We start from the raw sequence: 18,592 nt of genomic DNA on the forward strand, positions 1-18,592 counted from the left end.
TGAGTGATAGGACGACCCTCTTTCTAGGATGTTGTGCTCCTTCCACGGTTGTAATTCTTGAATGTGCCTTGTCTTGACTGATGGAAGTTCAGTTCTTGAAATCCTTATCCAGCTTACTGTGCTAATATCTCTTACTTAACATGGCGAAGCTTCTGCCTTTGGTGTGCGTCAGAGGAGTGATGGGAAGGGAGGGGAAGTGGGAGACAGAGGTAATGCTCGGTGACAAGTTTCTCGTTCGTTTCGCGTAGTCGCTTCCCGGCTCCAGTAGGCAGAGCAAAGTTTGTTCTGCACAAATTGACTGGTATCTGAACCCCAAACATGGTGAGTTCGTCAATTTGAATCGCGTTCTCGAAAGTAAAAAGTAACCATATTTTCTCTAAAGGAAAAAATTTTCTCCGCCAATTCGATTACACCATGGTTCTTAATATAACATGGAGAGCATCCCTGATATTTCTTTGGGCGGTGTACTTCTTATACTTAAAACGGAGTGTTGGGAAAATCTGGCATTCTGCGAACGAGGAATGTAAACACAGCCAGCCAGCGAGGCTTTAAAAACGTGCCAGTCGTTAACGAGAAAATTGCAAGAACTGTGTTGATATGTAGTATAATGTGTTGTACAAAACTGAAGACCTGTATTAACGCTAACACAAAAATTGAGATCCCAAGCTAGAGAAATTAACAAAACAAAGTTAAAATCATATTTCAGTCAAAGATATGCATAATCATGGATAATTATTGTTATTGTCGATATAAGTACCAATAAAGCTTTTCCCCACTATTAAGAAAACAAGTGAAGGGTTTCGTTGAGTTACCGTACTGGACCTTATTCTTCTTCTTCTACTACTACTACTACTACCACCACTACGACGACGACAACGACCGATTTTTCCTGTTTTGCGGTCGGATGCCCTTCCTGATTCCAACCGTATATCGAGGAATGTGACCAATATTCCGTGTTTCTCTAGTGATTGTTAGTGTAGTATGTTGTCTGAATGTGAAGAGGAAAGTGTTGGGAAAAGCACAAACACTCAGTCCCGGCGCCAGAATAATTAATCAGACGGGATTAACAACTCCGATCCGGCCGGGAATCAAACGCGGGACTCTCTGAACAGAAACCCTCAATGCTGACCATTTAGGCAATAAGTCGGACGTTACAGTACTGGATTCCTCTGTAAAAATCCGTGCGTCCCTAAATAATATGTTAACAAACAGGGTGAAAGTCAAATTATGAGTTTCACCAAAACGAGTAAGTCCCTTCGGTTTTAATTACTGTGTTGAGAAATTGAAAATATTTCACGAGGACCACTGCAAGTACCTAGGAGTGAATACAGAAATATATCTTTGTTGGAGTAATCACATTAACCAGGTCGTAAATAAGGATTACAGATGTCTTCATTTTTATGAGGGTATTTAGGGGTTGTAGAAAGGGAAAGGTTACATAAGTTACTGATAAGACACCCATTAGAGTAAGGTTCCATTATACGTAACCCTCACCAGGATTACTTCATTTGATAACTGGAAAATTTTCAATGGAGAGACCCCCTATGGGTCGGTCTACAGGTCGGTTCCACTGTGTTCAGAATGGGTCTACGTTACCTATGAGTGGTGCCACTTTATAAGAAACACCATGGGTCTGCGTTTACTGTGATAAGTACCACTATGTGAGAGACAGCACGGGTTTGGCTGGCGCCCACGATTAGTGCTACTATGTGAGGAAAACCGTGGGTCTACGTTGCTTAGAGTTGTACTGTTATGTGAGGAACACCATGGATGTGTGTTTCCTGTGGGTGGTACCATAACGTGCGATATACCGAGGGTTTATATTGCCTACGATTAGTACCACTATGTGAGCAACACCATGGGAATTCCGGCGCCCGTGATTAGTCACACTATGTGAGGAACACCATGGATCTGCGTTGCCTGAGAGTAGTACCATTATGTGAGGAAAACCATGGGTCTGCGTTGCCTGAGAGTAGTACCACTAAGTACGGAACACCATCGTTCTGTGTTTCCCGTGGTTGGTACCATAATGTGTGTTACACCGTGGGTTTACAGTTCCTATGATTAGTACCACTATATGAGCAACACCATGAGTATACATGGCCTGTGATTAGTTGCACTGTGTGAGGAACACCATGGGAATACCGGCGCCCGTGATTAGTCACACTATGTAAGGAACACCCTGGGTCTGCGTTGCTTGTGAGTTGTACCCTTACGTGCGAAACACTATGGGTTGGTGTTTCCTGTGAGTGGTGTCATTGTGTGTACATACCATGGGTCTACATTACCTGTGATTAGTACCGCTATAGGAGGAACACCACGGTTCTGCTTCATCAGTGATTAGTACCATGATGAGGGGCCGGTGACTTGGATTTTGGACATCTTAAATAATAAGCATCATCCCGGTAATTAAGGCATGATGAATTGGATCTACTGATAGTTTTTTGTTTCACGATCATTTCTTCATCGTCATTCTTTTTAGATTCTACTCAGTCATTTTGAAGTTTTCATTTTCATTTAGTTCACCTCGTACCGTTAGTGACCGATGACCTAGATGTTAGGCCCCTTTAAACAACAAACATCATCATAATCATCATCCAAAGAAAAGCATCAATATTTGTGCTGGCTGATTTACAACAGAGGAGTAGTGTTACGAAAATTTTGCAAACTTTGGGCTGGGAAGACTTCGGAGTAAGGAGAAGAGATGCTCGAGTAAGTGGTATGTTCCGAGCTGCCAGTGAAGACATGGCGTGGAATGACATTAGAAGACGAACAAGTTTAAGTGGTATTTTTAATAGTAGAAAATAAGTTTTGTGTTGGTTTTGGGATTACTATCCAACCACCTCTTTTATATTTTTCACATTTTTGAAAATACCCTGTATAATTTTCATATTTACTGTATGTGCGTCCCCTTTGTTACACAAGAATATTATGGGTATTCAAGTGGATATCCAGTCCCAATATACTCATTCTGAATTGCCAGCGATAATCGGCTCTTATAAGCCTGAAATTAGTAGATAACTTGAGAGTGGGAAATAATTAAAATGATTTGTTCCCAGAGAGCAGAATCTCTCACACTCAGACCCTGCTGGATAAAGACGACAGCTACCCTGGATAATTATGTTTCCCAGCCTGCACGTCTTGACGAACTTAATCCTCGCAACAAAAGGATCGCGTCTCTTCTGCTATCTGGAACTAAAGTTAATGAATTTATTTTATTATTCATTTCATCAAGTCCTCGTGCGCGCGTTTGTGTGATTAATGAGCTGATAAAGGAGAAAGTCAGTGGACAAATGATGGAACAGTTTGAAAAGAGCATCGCTGCTTCTGCAAGTTCTTTTCTAAGGGAGGAGTTGGCTAATTGCCTGGTTAGGCCATTGGCACCCTGAAAAGAATTTTTATGGCACATGCTTCTTACAACACAGAGTATGCCGCGTGAAACAGGTGTTTTTAACAATGGCATATCATTGTTTATAGTGCACGCATTCTGGCTCACTCACTCTCCACCAATGTACGATGACGACCTTCAACTCTACAGCACGAAACCTTCAAGAAAATGTCGACTCACAGGCTCAAAGCGACTGGTCCGCTGCGCACGGTCTGAAACTGAACCCTACAAATACACATGCAATCCTTTTTGGCCATCAAAATCAAATGACAAGTATAAGTAAACGTCCGTTGCTCAGAACATCGCCCTCTAGTGTATCTCTTGTAAACGGTTTCGTGTGTGAAGTTTCAAAATTTGTGGAAAATTCGTTAATACAGGATCATGTACGTATTTATCCAGCACAGTTCTCTCTGTTTTAAAGAGTTCCGAGGTTTTAAAGTGCGGCTCAAATTACAGTTCTGAACATGCTGAGAAAGTAGGTCACGTATTGTCTGCGCATCTTTTCTGGATAGATTTACACCCTAGTGCTGAATTGGTCGACCTCGGCAATCTTCGGGATTAGTACTGGCAACCTTTGAAACACAAACTATGAATCGCTTATGCATCGCTGTACGACATCTGGCGTACACTTTACGTACTAGTACTGTTGTTATTTACACAGCAAAGCCAAACTATAGAATTCACTCTAGGAATAAGATTCGCATCGAGAAATGTTATATAATCTGTGTGTGTGACACAGTTGTTGGCTTAAGATAACAAAGGTTTAGCAAAATTCATACCGATCGATCACGTTATCGATTCAATTCAGATTTCATTTCCATTCACTTGGCAGTACTTACGGAACCGGAATTGATCCCTCCTTTCTCCTCTAACCCGTACACGAATCTATCGATAAAAAGTGCGCAGATAATAATTGTTATAGTTGTAAAATGGGTGAACTGTTTTTACCGTCAAAATTGACTGTGTGTAATATAAAAGAATTATGAATTTTTTAAGTGAAAATTGTTATGTTGGGGTTTTTGTGTGTTTTAAGGGGAAAATGTTAATAATTTTAGGGTTGTTTGTTTTCGACGATTTGATCATGTGTAGGTCATTTTTCTGTAAAGGTATTGTCTTTATAACTTTCGTGGCACGGTGTAGTCACACATGCTGGGTTTCGTAAGATGCTTCTGGTAGTTTCCGCTTGCATCAGAATGGAAATTTCTCGAAGCTACGAATGGTATTTTCTCAAATTCTCTGGGCCCTCATTGGCCAAGATAAAACCCCTTCCTATTGGCGAATGTAAGATATGTGGTTGCGCTAATTTGTTGTTTCTCGATTTCACCCCTTCCGGCAGGTGGCCACTTGGACAGAGCCAGGCTTGTTCCCTCCGTCTTTGTGGTTGGACCGGCGAAGAGAGATGTGGTCTCCTCCACCTGATGGGTCTCCGGTCCTCCGAGGTAAGCACTATTTAGTTCATGTTTTGGGTTTTAACTTTCGAATGTAGTTTCTTAATTTAAATTTTCTTTACCCTCCGGAGTTTGCCCGGGATTTCTTCCATTCACCAATTTTAATTTCAAATGACTTAGTCTTCGCGGCTAGTCATACTCATTTTTCTAGAGCCATTTCCCTTTCCTTTTGGCCATATAAACTGTGTAGTAACTATGTAAAATTTCTTTCCCCTTTTATTTTGTTTTAATTGTGTAAAATATGTACGTTTTAAATTCCCTCGTGTTTGCCTGTAGTAGTACTGTTTCGTCTTAGCATACTCCCGTTCAGGATAAGCTCCTTATTCTGAAGTGTTTTAGAAAAGGTTGCTTCCTGAGCGGACTCTGGGTTAAGATTTTAATAATTTACACTCTTTCTTTCCTTCCTTGTACCTTAATATGTAGGCGTGGTTTGTTAAATTGTCCTTTTAAAATGCATTTGGTTAAATTGTTTCTGTATGCTATTTTAAACTCACCGCCGTGAAGCTTGTACTCTTGGTATTATGCATCTCTCTCAATTTGTTGTGTTAACCTTAACTTGCGTCATTGATGGTCCCGTTTGTTATGTTATTTTTCAGTTGCTATCATTTTAGTAAACGTAATATTTAATGAGAGTCATCGTTAATTTCGTCTCCCCGGCAATGCAATACCTTCTCATGGCCCGGGTATGATCTCAACCACTTCCCATCTCCGTTCCTTTACTTGTCCTGTTGGCTAACCTGGTAGTTATATTCTGATGTTTTCCAGTACTTATCGTGTGTGAGTGTTCGATTTTATTTGATCTAATCTCAAAGTCATCACTTTTCTTAATAGTGTTTATTATTATTATTATTATTATTCTCTCTTTCTTAGCATTAATCCCGACTTGCAGGGTCTGCTGCTCCTCCATTTCTGTCTGTCCTTGACATCTTCTGGTGTTATTATTATTATTATTATTATTATTATTATTATTATTATTATTATTATTATTATTATTATTATTATTATTATTAAATTTCTGATGCTGTGTAATCTTGAAAAGGGTTACAGTAATATGGAAAACTCTTTATCCCGATTAAGTGACTGACGTTTCGAGAAAGTGAAATATTTAAACAGCAAGCCGATCAACGGGAAAATCATCCGAATATAACAGCTGTGGTAACTGCGTGCCGTCCGACTCGTTGACTGAATGGTCAGCGTACTGGTCTTCGGTTCAGAGGGTTACGGGTTCGATTCCCGACCGGGTCGGGGACCTTTTACCTTCATTGGTTTATTCCAATGGCCCAGGGTCCGGGTGTTTGTGCTGTCCCCAACATCCCTGCAACTCACACACCACACATAACACTATCCTCCACCACAATAACATGCAGTTACCTACACATTGCAGATGCCGCCCACCCTCATCGGAGGGTCTGCCTTACAAGGGCTGCACTCAGCTAGAAATAACCACACGAAATTAATTAAAAATTAACTGCGTGCCACTCGTTCTGAATAGCTGCAGTCGCTTAAGAGCGACCAGTATGCAGTATCGGCAGCCCTGAAGATAATTTTCCGTGGTTTCCCATTTTCACACCAGGCAAATGCTGGGGCTGTACCTTAATTAAGTCCATGATCGCTTCCTTCCCACTCTTAGCCCTTTCCTGTTCCATCGTCGGCATAAAACGTATCTATGTCGGTGCGACGTATAACAAATTGTGAAAAAAAGAACTCGCTCTGAATCCTTCACGCTAGCAGCGCTCCGGTGAAGAAAGTGAGTACTTCTTGGTGTTTGCATTTATTCTTAAAGTGGGGAGGCGTTATATACACTAGAGGGCTATGCGCAGAGTAATCCTTCAGGATGTTCCAATTCCTTTTGTATCGTAAGTAATAAATCTCGGCGTTATCATGGACGTACGTATTCCATGGTCTGCACATGTCTTACATATCTGCCAAAAGAATTCTCAGACTTATATTCCTTATATAAATATATTTCCAGTAAAAGACAGAAATTAATCCAAGCTCTTGTGATACTATATTTTGAAATAATTATAATGTTGTTTTCAATGAAGTGAGGCCACTGTTATCCCTAAGGCTACCGCGTGCTCAAAATTCACGTGTGAGATATTAATGTAATTAAGAAAATATAACCATGTATTGACAACTTTCCTAAAATTAGAGTGGTCACGACTCCATGTTCGTCGTAACCATCATACATTGTCTCTCCCCCACCGAGTTCTTACTACATCTTATCTTTCTTCGCGTTTACATCATTTCTCAATGTTCATAACAGAGATACAAGAGCCCAAACTCAAACCTGCCCGTCATTCCTCACCATCGAACTGCCGCATATAAGAACTCATTTTGCGGGTTTGCTGCGCGAGAATAGAACAGTTGATCGGATGACGGCAGAGGAATACCAACCACAGGATCATTTCAAAGAGCGTTAAGAGGTACAGCAGGACACGAATGAACTGTGCAGTTCTAGTCCTTCATTGATCGTGGCATTATATTATTATTATTATTATTATTATTATTATTATTATTATTATTATTATTATTATTATTATTATTATTTCAGGGCTCGGATGTTTAAGACCTAAACATAGCTCAAATAAGCAAGCAAATATGACCTCAAAAGTGATTAAATATGATGTAAAAATTACAAAATTTGACTCGAAAATGTTTAATCTAAATATGGCCATTTTAAATTAAGTTATAAATCTAAACGGAAATTCTTTGACATATTAGTTAACTAAATTCTTTATTCTTACTTTCATATTAATTTTCTGAATATACATGTTTAGCAGTTATTCACAGTATATTGTCCTCATTCACTTATCAAGCATTTGTGAATACATGCCTGTAAAGTACTAAATTCGCTGAGATTATCAGATCACACAACATTTTAAAAGTCAAAACATGTTTGCACCCTTCCTTGGTGGTTTGAAATACGAGAAAACTAGAAATCAATCTATTTTTTTTTTTTTAATATTTTGGAATGTTTAAGTCCAGATTACATTAATATTGCTCAAATGCGTTAAGGTTTTAATTGAGCACCACGAAACGAATTCAGTAGATGTCTTCCGATACATTATGGTAGGGCGGCAGGGCAAATAGTGCAAACTCACATACAGTAACTGTTTCATTCTTCTCCGCGGGTGGTACGGAAGTGTATGACATGTTTCATCTTCAAAGCACCAGGTGCGAAATACCTCCGATTATCACTTAACACATTCTTGTAAGAAGAGAAGCTCCTTTCTACGTCACAAGACGTTATTGATGCATATTTAAATAATATTAAATCACTGCTGTCGAGTATCACTCATCTTGAAATGTACTGGTACCTTCTCCTCTAAGAACATAAATTATCTTGCACACAAAGCAAAAACCGTCACTTCGATTAAGCACGTTTTGAAGTTTCCGTTTTGCACTGAGGCCAACTATTCCATGTGATTGTTGTGCTTCTCACAATTTCAATACTTGCATGAATTTCGCAGCCAACAGCTTCTAAAGGAGTAATTGCACTCGATATAATTCCAAAGTTCGACTTAATATATGCCAGACTTTCTGACAAACTGTTGTAAAACAATTTCTGCGCAATCTTGACAGAAGAGGCAGAGTATTCCACTTGTATTAACTACAGATGTGATACGGAAAAGCAGTTGTGCGAATACTAGTTCTCATTCGGAAAGTTGACGATGATTTTGCACAGCTACAGCTGTCGCCAAACCACCGAAATATGACGTTTCTACGAAAATAGCACAAAATATGACCTTACGACATAAAATAGCCAAAATATGCATTTATATGACAAATAAAAATCACTTGTGACGATAATCACCTGATTTGCACCAAAATCCAGTCAGGCAAGAAAGAGGAGGCAAAAAAAAAAAAAGATATATGACTTTTCCTAAACATCCGAGCCCTACTTATTATTGTAAGTATGTAGGCCTGTGTATCAGTGGAGCGGAATTTTATTTCAGTTATAAAGTATTTTAATGTGCTTAATTGTGTTTAGTTTAGTATTAACTACGATTCTAATGTACAATAATTGGTTGAATGGCTTTTACTGCGCCAAAAAGACATTTGTTTTTTGGGCTATCTCCCAACGCTACATCCCATGCAGGGGCCCGGTCTTTCCAGTATCACTCGTCCACTTCCTTCGGTCCAGAACTACTCCTAGAGTCGAGGATGTTGTTTGTTGCTCTGTCCTGGTCAGTTCTTTGCCGAAGTCTCCCGTTTTTGGCCTCTGCGACAATCTCTTTGTTGGTCCTGGTGTTCCACATCGCCAGCTCGTGAACCGCGCCGAAGATCTTCAAGATCTTTCTCTCCTATACCCGTAGAACGTTCTTGTTGCGCTCGTTTAGAGTCTATGTCTCGCACACATTCAGCACAACTGGACAGTTTTATTTAATCGTCTCAGAAACATAATATAAAACATCAAAGATATTAACATAAATTACATCCAAAATCTGGTACTATAAGCATATCATTTCTAGAAACTAGGTAATACCACATCACATGACCTACCAAAAACACATAAAATTTAAAAGTAGTGTGACCATTATCTAGCCAATTTTCAAGCTTTCTTGGTGGCATCAGTCTGTTTCTCAGGAGAACATCTAGGTGGGCATTACCATCCGATACTCTCCATTCTGCAAGGTATGAATTTACTCGAGATTATGAAGGTGAATGATTGAGGCGAGGATGCTTTTTCTTGTTTTAATCTTTTAACGCTCGCGGTAATTTATGTTTACTTTGCGTACATGAACAGTGGCTAAGTAAGTGGACACTTAAATAAAGTTGAATATGATTGACAGAAACCACTTACTGTACACTGAGCGTTATTGAATCTGGTGGTGTCTGCAGACGTGCAGTGACTTAATAGAGTATATGGCCACTTTCTGTTCTGAGTGTCGTTTCCTGCACTGTGCTACCATCTGGGAGGAAAGTGGCTAAATATTTAGACACGAACACGGCCGACTTGATGCGTCGCTCTAGCTAAAGGAGCGCAGCGAGGGATCTAGTCGGCCGTGACATGAACTTCTTGCGTTGTGTATATTCTCAGTTTGTTGCTATTATTTATCGAGTATTTCTGGTGTGATTACAGTATTATATCCCGATATTAATATTTTAATATAAGTATAATTTTTAACCATTGACAATAATCCACGTGGAGCTAATAGTGCTCGTATTGTCAGTACCATTAAGCCACCAGGTTCTGAAGTTCGGCTCGGTGGCTGCAGAGTGGATTTTGACCTTCAAGTGGCCACGGCTGGTCCGTGGTCCAACAGCTCTGCACTCCGACCGGACAACCGAGCAGAGCGTTTGTGACCACGGCACGCCTCTGTATTCCGGAGATGTGACAATGCTCCACCTCACTGCTGGCCCCAACCGTCGGCTGTCCTGAGAATGGTATTCCGTGGTTTTCCATTCTCCTGCACTAAGACGAATGCCACGACAGTTTCTAGTATAGGCTACGGCCGCCAACACCAACCTTCTCCGAACATCTCCTTCACAGGAACAAATCTCCCGGCCTGAGAGACGGCGTAACCGTTTAAGAGGCCCGCCTCCCCCTTCAGGGGAGGAATGAAAACGTTTAGTAGTAGCGGGGTGAAATTCCTTTGCAAGGGTTTTTAGGAAAAAACAATATGAAATTAAACGACATCTAACCAACAGTTACCTCTGCTACAAATAATGTTCTTCCAATAACAAATAAATAAAATTTGATCACTCGGGAAAAATTCATGTGGCTAAATATGTTGTCACCGACCTAGGAATGGTTAAGTCTTTGTTTTGGTGGTTGATATCTATATAAGCCGGGCTGAGTGGCTCAGGCGGTTCAGGCGCTGGCGTTCTGAGCCCAACTTGGCAGGTTCGATCCTGGCTCAGTCTGGTGGTATTTGAAGGTGCTCAGATACGTCAGCCTCGTGTCGGTAGATTTACTGGCACGTACATGAATTCCTGCGGAACTAAATTTCGGCACCTCAGCGTCACCGAAAACCGTAAAAGTAGTTATTGGGACGCAAAGCCAATAACATTCTTATTAATTATATGGATATAGGGTATGGATTTTCAAGTTCAGTGCCTTTGATTTCTCCAGTCTGGCTGCAGACTCACGACGTACGTCTGGACGTGAGATAACTTATCTGCTAGGCAGTACCTCTTTTCTAGTGGTGTAGATCTCAAACAACCCAGTACACGGTGAAGTCCTCAATAGCTTCTGGAAGGCGAAGTAATTTGTATTTTGGTAGATTTTGTCTTAAAAGATATTGCAACTGTAGGAGTGTTAAGTGAAATTAAATGGCGTATCTCGTCGCCATAAGACCTATCTGTGTCGGTGCGACGTAAAGCCGCTAGCAAAAAAAAAAAAAAAAAAATGGCGTATGCCTTTTAGTGCCGAGAGTGTTCGAGGACATGTTCGGCTCGCCAGGTCTTTCGATTCGACGCCCGTAAACGACCTGCGCGGCGTGATGAGGATGAAATGATGATGAAGACGACACATACACACAGTGTTGTATGTCCGGCGCTCACTTCTCGCTCCGCCAGCCAGCTACACGCGCGCCAAGTGTCATTCTTCTAGCCTCGACGCGCAGCCCTCAGTGCGCGTGCCTGAACAGTCGTGTGTGTACTATAAAGAGGAACTCCCAGCCTGTCCTGATGCCCACTTGCCCCGGTGTCCAGCTCCAGAATACACCCTACGTCGAGCACGGAGGCTACTCCTCTTGAAAATGTGCTTCGACCAGGTGGACTGAATTTCTGGCAGTACGAGGTCTCACCTCTGGTCACCGCTCCTCTTCCGCTGCCCATATCCAGTCATACTATTACATACCGTCATATTTCCTTAATTGATGCAAGCTCCCTTGGTTTCGCCAAGTAAGAATTCTTCCAACATTGAACTTGCTTTTATGAACTCAGCAAGGAAGGACTTTCCAAAACATTTATGTCAGTACTTCGGATAGTTTTCGACTATCGACTTTTCTTATCACAAGGACTATCTTTTCTAGATAGAAGTGGATGTAAATACTGTAAACTTGTATATAGTGTACAAAAGATAGACTCTTTCTCAAGATTCCTAATTCATTTGCTTCAAGTTAAATTTCATTTTATTTGTGTAAATAGTGTATTTTGCATTTGAAGCGAAAAATAAAGTTGTGTTTTGTAAATCTCAACCTTGGTTACAACACACAGCCCCCATGAGAGCGAAACTAACCAATGAGGGTTAAAATTCCCGGACCCTGCTGGGAATCGAACCCGGGACCCCTGTGACCAAAGGCCAGCACGCTAACCATTTAGCCATGGAGCCGGACGAGTGTTAAGTATTCAGCCTTAAGGTTGGTTTGAACCTCAAGAACTCCCCGATCAGCTGTCATAGGTGACCTAGCATCACACACAACTCACAGTTTAGTGCCAGACCTGTAGCTTTGAACACACAGGGCAGGCAAAATAGAACTGGCTCGGAAAATATTTATATAAGACTGACGCGAAATTAACCCTAGTTAATGAACAGGAGAACTGACCATTACAGGAAATGCTGGAAACCGAGAATTTGGTGCACCGATCGGTTGCTGTCACATGTCTGAGCGTGACCAGTTGAATGCAACACAAAATGATGCTCACGATAAAAATAGCTCGTGTTCATTCGCTGGACTTCGTTTCAGGCTTTCCTTCGCTCGAGCAATGTATTCTGGTGATCGAACGGTTTTTATTCGCTACACAGCCCTTTTCACGCCATTTTGCCGCTTAGTTTTGCATTGCACACTTTGTTGGAGGTTTCCTTAAAACACTTCCAGTCTCAAACTCTTACACAAACAGCTCCGCACAGTTTTTGTATAACACTCGACAATGAAGACGCGCTGTTTCAACGTTAGCACCGTTTTGTATTGCATTCAACTGGTCACTAAACACGTCTGCTCCTCTCACTCAAGCCTAATTCACATGGGGATAGTTTACTGGTGTCAAGTACTTCAAACCTCTAAACTTAAAGACAATCAGGCAGGGAAAGCCCTCAGTAAACTTCAATGGTTTAATATTACAATTGCCGTGCGCGTAGAGGCGCGCGGCTGTGAGCTTGCATCCGGGAGATAGTAGGTTCGAATCCCACTATCGGCAGCCCTGAAAATGGTTTTCCGTGGTTTCCCATTTTCACACCAGGCAAATGCTGGGGCTGTACCTTAATTAAGGCCACGGCCGCTTCCTTCCAACTCCTAGGCCTTTCCTATCCCATCGTCGCCATAAGACCTATCTGTGTCGGTGCGACGTAAAGCCCATAGCAAAAAAAAAATATTACAATTCGCCGGGCTGAGTGGCTCAGACGGTTAAGGCGCTGGCCTTCTGGCCCCAACTTGGCAGGTTCGATCCTGGCTCAGTCCGGTGGTATTTGAAGGTGCTCAAATACGTCAGCCTCGTGTCGGTAGATTTACTGGCACGTAAAAGAACTCCTGCGGGACTAAATTCCGGCACCTCGGCGTCTCCGAAAACCTTAAAAGAGTAGTTCGTGGGACGTAAAACGAATAACATTAATTAATTAATATTACAATTTACTATTAACTGTCTGTGAATTTCCATTCAGTTTATTGAAGTGGAGATGCCACGTGCACAAATATAAGCGTGCGTTCAGCTAATTTTCTTATTACTGTTGCGTGAATTACAAAACCGCCATAAAAAGAAGAGCAAAGCTTGGGTTAAAGGATGGATTAATAGAAGGGCTTGGCATGATGCATCTAACAAATTGTTGAAAGAACTAGCTGGAGAGGTTTTTTTTTAAATTTTTTTTTTTTTTTTGCTAGTTGCTTTACGTCGCACCGACACAGATAGGTCTTATGGCAACGATGGGACAGGAAAGGGCTAGGAGTGGGAAGGAAGCGCCGTGGCCTTAATTAAGGTACAGCCCCAGCATTTGCATGGTGTGAAAATGGGAAAACATGGAAAACCATTTTCAGGGCTGCCGACAGTGGAGTTCGAACCTACTATCTCCCGAATACTGGATACTGGCCGCACTTAAGCGACTGCAGCTATCGAGCTCGGTAGGTGGGGAGGATTCATTAGATTATGGGTTCATGAATCTCGAGAAACTGTAATATTTGGTTTGCATTCCACTGGTTGTTAGCAGCATTCGTTATTATATGCCAATAAATATTCTAAAAACCTCGAAAAAATGCTTATGCTTTGTTTTCAAGTTGATTTGCCTACAAGTCCGGGTTCAGACGAGTCAACTAATGGAGCCAAGTCAGGCACGTGACGGTAAAGCGGACGCAAAAGTTTCCGGCTCGGCATCTCATACTTGCAAGGAAAGTTAAAATTTGACTGTCCTGGCCTAATCATACGCGGATAGTTGACTTGCTTCAAGTACGGTACCGGTACTTGACTCCAGTAAACTGTTCCCGTGTAAACTAGTCTTCATTCTCTCACACTCAGACAAACTATAAACACCCAGTCTCAAAACTATGTAAATAACTAGGTAAACATTGTAAGACTCTACCCATGTATACCATAAAAATTGTAAATATTGCAAATATCTTAACACAAAGAACCATCTGTACCCAAACAAACTGTAAATATCCAGCATTAAATCCATCTAAATATTGTAAATAATATAGGAAAAACTATAAAACTTTACCCATGCATTCTATAAAAATTGTAAATATTGTAAATATCCTAATAACCCCCAATAAAGTTCTGAAAAAATAAAAGAATGGGGATATGGATTTACTATCAACTATAAATTGTAAAAGAACAATAGTAACTCTATATTGTAACAATGGAAATGCAAATGTAAAAGCACAAAACCATGTAAACGGATATTCAGCTGTACAAACTTGAAATTCAATAAAGCAATAAACTCGAGACGCCCTCCCCACTCTTTCACCGAATCACAACACCATCCCCTCTCACATATCCCAGCAGTCCACCAAACACGCCGAATTTCCTGGCCAGAGAGAAGGCGTCACCTTCTAGTTGGCCCGCCCCTCCCCTTGGGGGAGGGGAATGAAACCGTTCCTTAGGTCCTAGGTCACTCACACGTAATAACACAGCGACATACTCGGGACAGAGCATGCTGGAGATGCACACGGCCAGGCATGTGCCAGCAACCAATTTGGTGCATTTTATGTGATGGGCAGTTCTCCTATTCATTTAAGAAGGGTCCATTCCGCGTCAGCCTTATATTTTCCTGCCCAGTTTTGTTTTTCACACCCTGTATATGACTTAGTTCAGTTGGTAAGAGTTCTTGAAATCGTTTCCCAATTCGATACAGTACTGGAAACAGCGGAAGAAGGACGCGTATGTTATGATAACCCGTCAGCTGGGTAAACCCACCGCACTCTTAACTTTGACCATAGAATTGTGGATATGAACTCCCTCTCTCCTCTTCTATATCCATGATTCTATGCTTTACCATGAAGCGGAGAAAATTAGTGCGAGGTTTTGCTTTCTGGAGACAACCTGCATTTATCAACATCGACATGTTCCACTACCTACAGGACCGTTATGAACAAAGCGTGAGACGTCAGAATGCATAGGTTCAACACATGCTGTACCGACATTAGATATGTGCTGCTGTTATGTTTGTTTAGTCGCATACCGTAAAACTGTAAAAATAAGAACTTTCAATAGCATAACTTTCTTTCTCTCTTTCTTTCTTAATCTGTTTACCCTCCAGGATTGGTTTTTCTCTCAGACTCAGCGAGGAATATCCGACTCCATGGCTAAATGGTTACCGTGCTGGCCTTTGGACTCAGGGGTCCCGGGTTCGATTCCCGGGTGGGTCGGGAATTTTAACGATCATTGGTTAATTTCGCTGGCACGGGGGCTGGGTGCATGTGTTGTCTTCATCATCATTTCATCCTCATCACGACGCGCAGGTCGCCTACAGGAGTTAAATTGAAAGACCTGCACCTGTCGAGCCGAACATGTCCTCGGACACTCCCGGCATTTCTTTTTTTTTTCAGCGAGGAATCCCACCTATACCGCCTCAAGGGCAGTGTCCTGGAGCGTGAGACTCTTTGGGTCGGGGTATACAACTGGGAAGTAGGACCACCACCTCTCCCAGGCTGCCTCACCTCTTATCAGGGGCTTTGTGAAGGGATGGGAAGATTGGAAGGGATTTACAAGGAAGAGGCAAGGTCGCGGCCGTGGCCTCAAGTTAGGTACCATCCTGGCATTCGCCTGGAGGAGAAGTAGGAAACCATGGGAAACCACTTCCAGAACGACTGAGGAGGGAATCGAAACCCCCTCTACTCAGTTGGCCTCCCGAGGCTGAGTGGACCCCGTTCCAGCCCTAGTACCACTTTTCAAATTTCGTGGCGGAGCCGGGAATTAAACCCATATCTGTTAACATTAAGTTGCAGAAGTTGAAAAAGGAAACAGTTGCACTTGTGACAAAAGTTAGGAAGTAAATGACGGTAAAACTGATATATATTTGTGAAGCAGGAGTCGTGTGTCCTTTTCTCTATGTCTCCAGAGGTGTGGAATACTTTGAATTTTCGAAGTACGACTGTACTTTGTTGCTTGCGCTTAATATACTTAATATCAACTGTTGCCCTTAATCATGTTGGCTTTGGTTAGTCTCCCTGGTGGGCATTAACCAGTGGTTAGCCGACTCGAATCTCGCTGGTCGAAAAAAAAAAAATTTTCACCATTAGAATGTTGGCCAGCAGGGTAGGAGGGGTGGTGGTGCTAAAATCAGTTCCAGACCTCTCCGCAGTGTTCATATGGCGCTGCTGATAGTGATTCGTCCGTAGGATGGAGACGTGAAGCGTTGAAGAGAGTGTTGGTGGTGATTACCATCCTCTATTAACACTAATCATAGAGGAAAGAATGGAAGGGATCCGACACTTCGAAAAATGATGGTATCGGTCAATGAAAGACAAGGGCCACGGAAGGCGTGAAAATTAAAAACTCCCCAGGACTCGGGAACCTTATACCGTCGGGGTCGGAAAAGAACAAGAGTTGACCAAGGGAGGTCGGCTAGAATAGATGAAAGTGATGAGCCTGGCGAAAGTAAGTGGAAGGAATACCAGGACTCAGCTAAGTGCCCCGTGGTCGCCAACCCACGTTTCCAAGTTGAGTAAATATGGGGTCCCTTTCAGTCGCTCCCCCTGTGGGTGGGGGCTGTAGAATAACACACACGGTATCCCCTGTCTGTCGTAAGAGGCGACTAAAAGGGGCCCAGGGGCTCTGAACTTTGGAGCGTGGGTTGGCGACCACGGGGCCCTTAGCTGAGTCTTGGCATTGCTTCCACTTACTTGTGCCAGGCTCCTCACTTTCATCTATCCTTTCCGACCTCTCTTGGTCAACTCTTGTTCTTTTGCGACCCCGATGCTATTACGTTTGCGAGGGCTAGGGAGTCTTTCATTTTCACGCCTTTCGTGGCCCTTGTCTTCCTTTGGCCGATATCTTCATTTTTCGAAGTGTCGGACCCCTTCCAAATTTTCCCTCTGATTAGTATTATATAGAGAATGGTTGCCTAGATGTACTTCCTTTTAAAACAATAATCACCACCACCACCACCACCTTTCAGTCGCCCCTTACGTTAGACAGAGTACACCATGGATGTCATTCTATCGCCCCCACCCACAGGGGTTTCTTGAACAGACCCCTTGTTGCTATTCGACAGGAGTAGGTTTTCACCCTCTCCCTTCCTATCGCATATAACATCATTCATTTCATCTAATGTCCGGCTTTATGGCTGAATATTGGATCCCGGGTTCGATTTCCGGTCTAATCGGGGAGTTTAACTTTCATTAGTCAATTCCTATGGCTCGTGTTGTTTGTGACGTCTTCAGCATTAGATTTCATCTAAGGTAGGGCCTCGTCCTCACAGACGCCCAGGTCGCCTATAAGGCATCAGTTCGAAAGACCTGAAGAGGATCTCTCCGGAAGCTACGTGCCATAAATATTATTTCACCTCATTGACTCCTCTGATAAGGTTGACGTCAGGAAAGGCATCCGGTCGTAAAACGTCGTTACGAACACTTATCTGACTTCATACTCAACCCCGTAGAGAAACGAGACAAAGATTAGACGTACGTAAGCATACATATATACTCACATGTTAGCTTTGGTTCTGAATATGTTCTGAAGCGTCCAGGTATTTTCGTAAAATTTCAAATCCCGAACTTTCTTGAAATTATCCTAGGTTTTGTTATCGTAACATGCTGCTGCTGAAAGCTAATCCCTGTTAACGGGATCGAATGGAATGGAAGTACACAGATAATCCTCAAAACTCCTCACTCTTCTACTTCAACGCAACCTTTTCGGTGGAGACTCGTTATCTGCAGAGCACTTCAAACAGCTGGTGGCTTTGAAGCTTTGTCTTTGTTCTCCCGTCTTCTAACGCGTTCAAAAGTTCAGTTGCGTGTTATATACAGGATTTAAACTATTCCAGATCACCTCGTCCTCCCTGCCTGCCAACAATTGATGAAGAAAATATTTTCCACTAACGAGACTCGAACGGCTAACCACAGAATCAGACGCCTTAACGTTCGTGGCCAACAGGCGAGTTTTCCCTCAATACATTCTATAGTATGTATATTTTTAAAGTATCCATTGGATCCTCAAATTAGGAAATCGAAAAGTTTAAATGTTAAAGTGATACTTCCATGAAAGTAGTATGTGGTATTTATATCAATGAGATACCATCTGTGATTGGAAATAACACACACCACCTCTATGCTGACGATCTTCAAATTTATCGACACAGCAAGACATCAGACTTAGGTGAAAAAATACAAGATATTATCAATGACCTCCGACGACTCAGTGTATATGCACAACGGAA

At 42.0% G+C, this 18,592-nt stretch overlaps 1 long non-coding RNA gene across 1 annotated transcript in view; it reads left to right on the plus strand.

The window, feature by feature from the left end:
- The window catches only part of LOC137502999 (uncharacterized), a 755,060-nt gene that overhangs the window by 371,760 nt on the left and 364,708 nt on the right, over window positions 1-18,592 (plus strand). The window contains exon 3 of the long non-coding RNA XR_011018975.1: window positions 4,725-4,827. This is a non-coding gene — a long non-coding RNA (uncharacterized lncRNA). The remainder of the gene's footprint in view (window positions 1-4,724; window positions 4,828-18,592) is intronic.

The sequence above is a fragment of the Anabrus simplex genome, chromosome 14 (genome assembly GCF_040414725.1).
Source record: "Anabrus simplex isolate iqAnaSimp1 chromosome 14, ASM4041472v1, whole genome shotgun sequence".
Lineage (NCBI taxonomy): Eukaryota > Metazoa > Arthropoda > Insecta > Orthoptera > Tettigoniidae > Anabrus > Anabrus simplex.